Here is a 10,259-nt window from a genome sequence, read left to right on the forward strand (position 1 = left end):
TATGCCATTGTTGAGATGGGACAAAACTTTTCGCTTGTCCTGGGTTCACACAGAGAAAGCATAGTCTATCAGCCAGATATAATTATAGCTTCAGGGGAGAGAATACTAGGATAGAGATGAGTAGGCTGTTTTCTCTCTTTGTGTATGTAGCTAGTGGTCTCCTTTGCATGAAATAAGGGAGTCAAGCCACTGAGAAGGCTGGCAGTTTCAAACTCCTGGGGATGTTGGAATTTCCCAGAGCAGTTGAGGACTACTTTCTCACTCGCCTCCCTCCTTTCAATCCTTCCCTCCCTTCCTCTCTTTCCATTCCATTCCTTCTTCTCTCCTTCCTTCCCTTCCTCCATCCTTTAAAGGGCTAAGAAAAAAGGCACACAGTATGGGAGCACCTATATGAAGCAAGAAATTAGGCTATGCACACCAAACGGCTCTCCGATGCTCTGCAGCTCCAATCTCTGTGTCCCTCTTGAACATCTGATGACATACATAATGTATACTGAGGGATGGTAGTCTGTGAAAAATATGTGGAATTTGCAGCCCTATTTTTCAGGAAGACAGTTACTTCTTTCCAAAATATCCTCCATTTTGTATTTCAAGGCATTTTGGCTCGAAGTAGATGAAAATGTTCTATGTCAAAGGAATGTACTGGCTGTTGACCACTGGCCATGCTCCTGTAAATCTCCCTGTGGCTGCATGCTATCATCTAGATAAGCTATTATAAATTTTTTTTTCCTTTACCTGTCCCACCCTCCATCTACTTCCAGACCTCCTGTCCCCACTCATGTCCTTGTGGCTTTAGGGAGACACCATCTCCCTTGTTCTCCACTCACCATGTCAATTTTCTGCTCAAAACTCCATACTCACCCCACCCCCTTAAAAAAAATACACTGAACAAGTCTCTCTTGAGGCTCGCTGTCCAGGGTTGCTCAAAGCAACATGACCATTGGATGCATAAGCAATGGAGCTACCTTCCTTAGTTTCATCTGTATATAGGTCATCATCTTAAATGGGTAGAGGAATGCTGACATGATTGGTATAAATAGTAGTAGTAATAATAATAATGGTATTTGCTAAGAGCTTACTGCATCAGCCTCCTTGCTGACCTACCTGCCTTCTCTCTCTTCCCACTCCAGTCCATACTTCATTCTGCTTCCCGGATCATTTTTCTATAAAAATGTTCAGGACATGTTTCCCCACTCCTCAAAAAACTTGAGTGGGTGCCAGTCCACCTACGCATCAAACAAAAACTTCTCACCACTGGCTTTAAAACACTCAATCACCTTGTCCCCGCCTACCTCACCTCTCTACTCTCCTATTACAACCCAGACCACACACTTTGCTCCTCTAATGCTAACCTTCTCACTGTGCCTCAGTCTCATCTATCTCGCCACCAGCCACTTGCCCACGTCCTACCTGTGGCCTGGAATTCCCTCTCTCCTCAAATCCAACAGACAGTTACTCTCCCCTCCTTCAAAGCCTTATTAAATGCACATCTCTAGGAGGCCTTCCCAGACAGGGCCCCCCTTTCCTCTTCTCCAATTCCCTTCTGCATCACCCTGATTTGCTCCCTTTGTTCTTCCCCCCTCCAAGCCCCACAGCACTTATGTATATATCTGTAATTCATTTATATTAATGTCTGCCTTCCACCACCCCCCTCCAGTCTGTAAGCTTGTTGTGGACAGGAAAAGTGTCTGTTTATTGTTGTATGTACTCTACCAAGCACGTAGTACAGTGCTCTGCACCCAGTAGGCACTCAATAAATTCGATTGAATGCCAAGCACTGCACTAAGAGCTGGGGTTGATACAAGATAATCGGGCCCACTTAGAGCTCATAGCCTTAGTAAGAGGGAGAATAGGTATTGAATTCCCATTTTGCAGATGAGAGACTGAGGCACAGAGAATTTAAGTGATTTGCCAAAGGTCACACAGCAGAAAGAGATGGAGCCGGGATTAGCACGCAGGTCCTCTGACTCCTACGCCCCTGCTATTTCCTCTAGGCATGCTGCTTCATAAGATCTACCTCTACCTATACCTATAAGATCTACCTCTTCTCTGCATCATTTAGCTGTATTTATGCTTATTCTCTACTATTTCCCCTATCCCTAATCTATTTAAATGTCTGTCTTCCCCTGAAGACTGTAAGCTCCATGTCGGGCAGAGACTGAGTCCAACCTGATTACCTTGTATCTACCTCAGTGCTTAGTACAGTGTGTGGCACATAGTAAGCTTTTAACAAGTACCAAAAGAACAAAAAACATGTTCCCTACCTGATGGCAGAATAAGTCTTTCCCTAATCCATTTGCAATTGTATCATATTACTACTCAGGGTCCTTAGTTTATTTACAAAACTAAGGGGTCATCTTTAAAGTTTAATGGCATAGACCATGCCCTTCCCAAAATTCCAGGGCTCATGTACCCAGATTAAACTCTGTGGGACAAAAAGTCAAACAATCAGGCCACAGGACTGCATTGGTTCCCACCCTCCACCCTCACCACACCCCACTGGCCAACAATAAATCCCCTCCTGACATAAAAATCCCTCTCTCCCACTCTTCAGAAAGTAAATCCCCTGTTGGCAAGAGGCCAGCCTGAACAGATGTGTCTGCCACCACATCCTGGGGCGAGGTCAGCCCACTCAACCTTTGATCAACTCTAAAGAAGGAGTGATTTCTAGTATCCAGGGACCTTTAGAAAGAAAGCCCTGGAGTCCTTTCCTGGGGGTCCAGGCCAGTGGAGTGAAAGTCTGACAACCTCTCTGATCATAGTCTCAGCAGTAGAATAAGGTAGATTTAAGATCTTCAGAGAACTGATCTATTAATTCACTTCATACCTTAATGGCTCTGTAAATACGAAGGGCACTACTTGTGATGGTATGGCACCTCTCTCTGAAACACTACCCTAAAAAAATTGAGCCAGCTTTCTCCCCATTTTATTCCTAGGGTTCATAAAGAGTTTCATTAACCTGGTGAGGCCACCAAGGCACCACTTATTGCATTACTGCTACATTGATTCAGTGACTAGAAGATTAGGCTTGTAAACCACTTTGAAAGAATTTGTTGAAAAATACCACACACTGAAAGTGGCAGCTGTAGGTTTGGTTGAAAAGGCAATCTAGAGATGAGGGACAGAGACAAACACAAACTAAAACAGAGACCCTAAGAAAGAGATAAGAGGGGAAAGAAAGTTGAGATGTAAAGATGGAGTCTGTAAAATGGATATTAAGACTGCGAGCATCATGTGGGATATGGATTGAGTCCAACTTTGTATCTAACCCAGCATTTAGTACAGTGCCTGGCACATAGTAAGAACACTTTTAATAAATGCCATAAAAAAAGATTCAGAGAAAACAAGAAGAGACAAAGTCTGTGATGGGATATGGGATGGAGAGACTAAAATATGGAAATAAAAGGCAAAAAATATGCACATGGACTTTATAACACTTTCTGTCTTTCTCCTTGCTTAAACGTAAGAAAAGTTAACAGAATAATAGATCTTTTCTGATTAATGATATTTATTGAGAAGTTACCGCATGCACAGAACTGTCTTGAACACTTGGAAGAGTACAATAAAGTTGGTAGACCTGATCCCAGCATGCAAGGACCTTACAATACAATGGAATGATTGTGGTACTTGTTAAGCACTTCTGTGCCAAGCACTGTTCTAAGTACAACAGAAGATACAAGATCTGCAGTTCTGGCACTGTCCCTGTCCCATACCAGGCTCGCAGTCTCAGGATGAGAGAGAATTGATATTTAATCCCCATTTTGCAGATTAGGAAACTGAGGTGCAGAAAAGTCAAGTGACTTGCCCAAGGTCACACAGCAGACAAATGGAAGAGGAGGGATTAGGGCCTTTTCACCACTACTACTTTTCCACTGTACCTCCCTTCTCTTCCACCCTTAGTCCTTGGGGAGAACCAAAACTCCTCTAGATCTAGAAGCTTGAAGTAGGCACAACCATTCATTCATTCATTCATTCATTCATTCATTCATTCATTCAATCGTATTGATTGAGCGCTTACTGTGTGCAGAGCACTGTACTAAGCGCTTGGAAAGTACAATGTAGCAACAGATAGAGACAATCACTACCCAACAACGGGATTTGCCCAAGTAGTTTTTGAATGCTCAAAGAAGTGTGGCAAATGACCAGTTTTAATATTCCCATTATGATTTAAATAAATCAATCAGTATTATTGAGCATCTATTGTGTGAGGAGTGCTGTACTGAATACTTGGTGGGGGAACAATAGAAAAAAACAGACATGATCCATGCCCACATAGAGCTTACTACCTAGCTGGGGAGAAAAACAAGCACATTTACAAAGAGGAGGAAGAAGTGCCCAAAGAGAGTATGTAAAGTGATATGTACAAAAGTGTGACAAGAAGTAGGGAGTGCAAAATTGCTGAGAAAATAGTGGCGAAGGAGTGACCTGGGGAAAAAAAAATTAACAGGGAAAGGCTCCTAGAAGCTATGGGATTTCAGAAGGGTTTGGAAAATAGGGAGAGCTGTGGTCAGGCAGATTTGAAGTAAGAGGAAGTTATAGGCAGCAGAAAGTCTGAAACAACTGTCTTCTCTTGCATTCCTCCTTCCTGGGAAAGTACAGACTGTACAACCATAATGGTTTGCTGGCCACGCGGGTTTTGTAGTCAAGACAAAACAATCCATAACCATATCCAACATCTGTTGCTCATGAAAATGGAGGCTTAATATAATGTAGACATGCCTTGAGAATTCTCTGTGATTTATGCATCCTGAAAATACATATTGCCTTTGGCTGAAGGATTAAAATAAATACAGGGATGAAATCTTAGGTTAAGTATCCACCCATTTCACTGAAAATACAGAGACTGGATACGTAGACTACAAAAAGAAAAAATTGGCTCAGTGTTGATAACTGAGAATTCAGTCAACAGTCTTTCCTTGACAACATTCTCCCTTCACCCATTTATGTCTTAATAAATTCATCTGGCTTTTCAAGGGAAGAAAGCTCTTGCACTGAACAAAAGTGTCCTGTGATTTTGAGTTGAGTGGCTAGATTGTTTCTGAAAATGTAACCGTATTACACCTGATTCACTAAAATGCCAAGATGTTTTTAAAACTGGCATCGAGATTCAGATCAACTTTGTCCATAGTACAGTTTGTAGTATGCAACCTTCAGTAGAGCTATTAGATTTAGGTTTACCACAAATACCACATCAGACTTCTAGTGCTGTTTCATAAAAACCAAGTATGTACCCTATTAACACGAAATGTCCAGGAAGGGTCACAGGCAAAAGCTCTGGAAATCAGTCAATCCACCAGCACTGGATTATTGTATCATTCCTTCCCTTAGTAGTACACATGAGAATGGAGGACAACAGGATACAAAAACAGCTACTTTTTGCAAAGGTGCAATGGGGAAACCAAGAATAAAGGAGATAAAAGAAATAGTTTCAAGAAAAGGAAGCAAAACCTCCACCAATGTGGTACTGTCATGCACAGTTGGATGAGAGCAGTAGAAAATGCACCAACTTCAGACAATGGGATGGGTACACAGTACAGGTGTGCATTGGTTAAGCTACATCTGATTGGATTACAGGCATATCTGGATGCCTGTAACTGATCATATTACACCCAGTTTACAGAGTTGAGCCAAAACCTCTGGTTGGTTCCTGCAGACAAAATCTGATCAATTGAAATAAATATCTGTCGAAGTTGTGATACAGAGAAATCAGAGAGAGAGAGAGAGAGAGATTGTTTCTGAAAAATTAAAATCCGAATCCTTTCCATCCCTAGACCCATTGTCCCGCCACACTCATATCCTCCTAAGGGACAGAGAAGAGGCGGAGAGAGGCTTCAGGAGGGGTAGTGTCAATGGAGGGGTACAGAGAGGTGGCTACAAGAGGGCTGGAAGCTGGGCTCACTGGAATATCCCACTTCCCTCTTCCCTACCTCCACTCCCTTGTCACTAGGCCGGCTACTCACATAGTTAAAATCACTTCAGAAATGCATGAGACGGCAAGGTACCTTGGTAACTAATCTGATTATCTTGGATGACTTTGCCAAATATTCATTCAATTCATTCATTCATTCAATAGTATTTATTGAGCGCTTACTATGTGCAGAGCACTGTACTAAGCACTTGGAATGTACAAATTGGCAACAGATAGAGATAGTACCTGCCCTTTGATGGGCTTACAGTCTAACTGGGGGAGACAGGCAGACAAGAACAATGGCAATAAATAGAGTCAAGGGGAAGAACATCTCATAAAAACAATGGCAAATAAATAGAATCAGGGTGATGTACATCTCATTAAACAAAATAAATAGGGTGATGAAGATATATACAGTTGAGCGGACGAGTACAGTGCTGAGGGGGTGGGACGGGTGAGGGGGAGGAGGAGAGGGAAAGGGGGGAGAAGAGGGTTTAGCAGCGGAGAGGTGAAGGGGGGGAGGATCATAAATAAAAGGGTCATAGTTCAGAATGACAGTAATCTTTCAGGGAACCAGTGGAACTTTTTTAGAAATAGCAGGTTCAAGAAGATCCCATAGAAATAAGCACAATAATATTTGTTGAGTGCTTACTGTGTTCAGAGCTTTGTACTAAGTGCTTGGGGGAGTACAATATTTGGCCATCGACCGCCGACTTATCCACGCCGGGACCGCCTCTCTCTCCCAGGAAGCTGAGCCTTGTAATCGCCCGGAGCCTTGGAGCCATTACCACGTGGGCTCGGGATCTCTGCTCCCCTGAGGCGCAGCCTCGGCCCGCCCGGCCCCGATTCCCGACAAGCCGCCCCCCTTCGCCTGCCACTCGCCGACTCATCTGCGCCTCCTCCGCCTCCCCCGGGGAGCTGAGCCTTGGACCGCCCGGCCCCGCACCCACCTCATCCTTTCCCAACCTGGACCTCCGCACCCCCGCTCGGGAACTCCGACACTAAGGATCTTCGCCCCCACAGACCCCCAGCCACCAGCTCCCTTTCCACCCCCCCTGCTCAGGCCCGGGGACATTGCGCTCCCCTTCTCGACCCTGGGGACATTGTGCTCCCCTGCTCGGCCCTAGGGACATTGTGTCCTCTGGGGACATTGTGTCCCCCTGCTCGGGCCCAGGGACATTGTGCTCCCCAACTGCCCCCCCACTCTGCCTGAAGCGGCCATTTTGGGAAGCCCTCACTCCCTCTTCCCCCTTGAGGTGATTCATCTCCCCCGCCCCCGCCCTGGGTGACGATGTCCTTGTTCTAACCGTGTTACCTTACCTTAGCCGCCGGCTATGGCCGCAACCCACCCCGGACAACCTCAGGGCCCCCCCCGCCGCCTCAGGGCCATTTGGTCATGAGCTCTGGGACTCTCTCAGCCGCTAGCCGCTTGACTTTGAGTCTGATCGGGTGGGGTCGGGTCATCCCCCGACCCTGGTCATCGCCTGCTTATTAACACTATTGTATTGTATCTAACTGTACCATGTTGCTATATTTGCGATTTCGCTTGTTATTGTTTATTGTCGTCAGTGCTGCCACCCACCTCTCTGGCCTCACCAGCTGCCTGACTTTGAGTTTGATCAGGTCGGCCCTTAATCGAGCCTACCCCCGACCCTGGTCATCGCCCGCTTATTAACACTACTGTATTGTATCATACTGTATCATGTTGCTATATTACCGATTTCGTTTGTTACTGTTTATTGTGGTCGGTGCTGCCACCCACCTCTCTGGCCTCACCATGTCCCTCTACCCCCCCCCCCTCCCGCCCCTTCCTATCCACCCCTTCCCCTTCCCCTCTCTCTCTCAGCTCTTTCCCGCTCTTTCTTCTGCCTCCTCCCCCCCTCCCCTCCCCCGCCCTAGAACTCCACTTTACCAGCATTACCCCTCTTCCCCCTCCCCCTACTCTCCCCCTCACCAAACCACCTCCTCACCCCCTCCCCCCTTCTCTCTTCCCCACCCATGCCCCATCCCAGTCCTCCTGTCCCACCGCTACCCCTCATCCCCCTCTCCCCGTCCAGGGCCCCGCCACCTCCTTCCCATCCAAACCCTCCCCTCCCCCCACCCATTCCCCCCTCCCCCCCTTGCACGCACAGCTACTTTCAAGTGTGGCCTCTGGAACCCCCGCTCTATTGCAGGTAAGCTACCTTTCGTCCATGACCTTTTCCTCTCCCGCTCTCTCCTCCTCCTCGCCCTTTCAGAAACGTGGCTCACTCCCGAAGACACGGTCTCCGCCACTGCTCTCTCCAGCAGAGGCCTCTCCTTCTCCCACTCCCCTAGACTCACCGGTAAGGGAGGAGGCATCGGCTTCCTCCTCTCACCCCGTTGCCGCTTCTGCACTATCCCTCCTCCCCCCTCCCTCTCCTTCCCCACCTTCGAAGCCCATATCATTTGCCTCTACCACCCCCTCCAGATACTTGTCGCTGTCATCTACCGCCCTCCTGGTCCCACCTCCGACTTCTTCAACCACCTAGACCCCTTTCTCACTTTCCTTCTCTCCTTCTCTCTGCCCACTCTGATCCTCGGAGACTTCAACATCCATATGGATGTACCCGATGACTCCTCTGCCGCCTGCCTGCTATCCCTCCTCGACTCTGCCGAACTCCTCCTCCACCATACCGCGCCCACTCACCGACTCGGTCACACCCTCGATCTCGTCATCTCCTACTGCTGCACTATCTCCTCCCTCATCGACTCTGAAATCCCTCTCTCTGACCATAACCTTCTCACCTGCCTCATCTCTCACACTCCCTCCCCCTGCAGATCTTCGCTACTGCCCCACAGAGACCTCCGCTCTCTTGATCCCATCCGTCTTTCCAAAAGCATCTCTCCTCACCTTGCCGCCCTGTCCTCACTTCCCACTCTCGATGATCAGGTCTCCGCTCTCAACTCCACCCTTTCTACTCATCTCAACTCTCTCGCCCCCCTTTCCCTCCGCCGCTCTCGCTCCACTAGCCCACAGCCCTGGATCACCTCCTCTGTCTGCCTCCTATGCTCCTATGCTCGAGCTGCTGAGCGCTGCTGGCGAAAGTCCAAGCACCAAGCCCACCTCACACACTTCAAATTTATCCTTTCCTACCTTAACTCTGCCCTCTCCTCCGCCAGGCAAAATTTCTTCTCCTCCCTCATCGACACCCATGCCCGTCACCCCCGCCAATTGTTCCGGACCTTTAACTCTCTCCTTAGGCCCCCTGTTCCTCCCCCTCCCCCATCTCTCACCCCCAGTGATCTGGCCACCTATTTCATCACAAAAATCAACACAATCAGGTCTGAGCTCCCCAAAGTCACCCCTCCGCCTCTCCCCACCCCCCCACCAACCCTCTCCCCTACTTTCCCATCCTTCCCTGCAGTATCCTCAGAGGAGATCTCCTCCATCCTCGCAAGTGCCACCCCCTCCACCTGCGCCTCGGACCCCATTCCCTCTCACCTTATTAAAACCATTGCCCCTGCCCTCCTCCCTTCCTTAACTTCTATTTTTAACCACTCAATCTCCAATGGCTCCTTCCCCTCTGCCTTCAAACATGCCCACGTCTCCCCCATCCTAAAAAAAGCCACTCTTGACCCCACTTCCCCCTCCAGTTATCGCCCTATCTCCCTACTACCCTTCCTTTCCAAAATCCTAGAACGAGTCGTCTACAATCAATGCTTAGAATTCCTTAACTCCCATTCTCTCCTGGACCCCCTCCAATCTGGCTTCCGTCCCCTCCACTCTACCGAGACTGCTCTCTCTAAGGTCACCCATGACCTCCTTCTTGCCAAATCCAATGGCTCCTACTCCATTCTAATCCTCCTTGACCTCTCTGCTGCCTTTGACACTGTCGACCATCCCCTCCTCCTCCATACCTTATCTCACCTTGGCTTCACGGACTCCGTCCTCTCCTGGTTCTCCTCTTATCTCTCTGGCCGGTCATTCTCAGTCTCCTTCGCTGGCGCCTCCTCCCCCTCCCATCCTTTAACTGTTGGAGTTCCTCAAGGGTCAGTTCTTGGCCCTCTTCTGTTCTCCATTTACACTCACTCCCTTGGTGAACTCATTCGCTCTCACGGCTTTGACTACCATCTCTACGCAGATGACACGCAGATCTATATCTCCGCCCCTGTCCTCTCCCCCTCCCTTCAGGCTCGCATCTCCTCCTGCCTCCAGGATGTCTCCACCTGGATGTCGGCCCGCCACCTAAAACTCAACATGAGCAAGACTGAGCTCCTCATCTTCCCTCCCAAACCCGGTCCTCTCCCAGACTTCCCTATCACCGTGGATGGCACGACCATCCTTCCCGTCTCTCGGGCCCGCAATCTCGGTGTCATCCTTGACTCGTCT

This window comes from Ornithorhynchus anatinus, chromosome X5 (assembly GCF_004115215.2).
Source record: "Ornithorhynchus anatinus isolate Pmale09 chromosome X5, mOrnAna1.pri.v4, whole genome shotgun sequence".
In the NCBI taxonomy this organism is placed as follows: Eukaryota; Metazoa; Chordata; class Mammalia; order Monotremata; family Ornithorhynchidae; genus Ornithorhynchus; species Ornithorhynchus anatinus.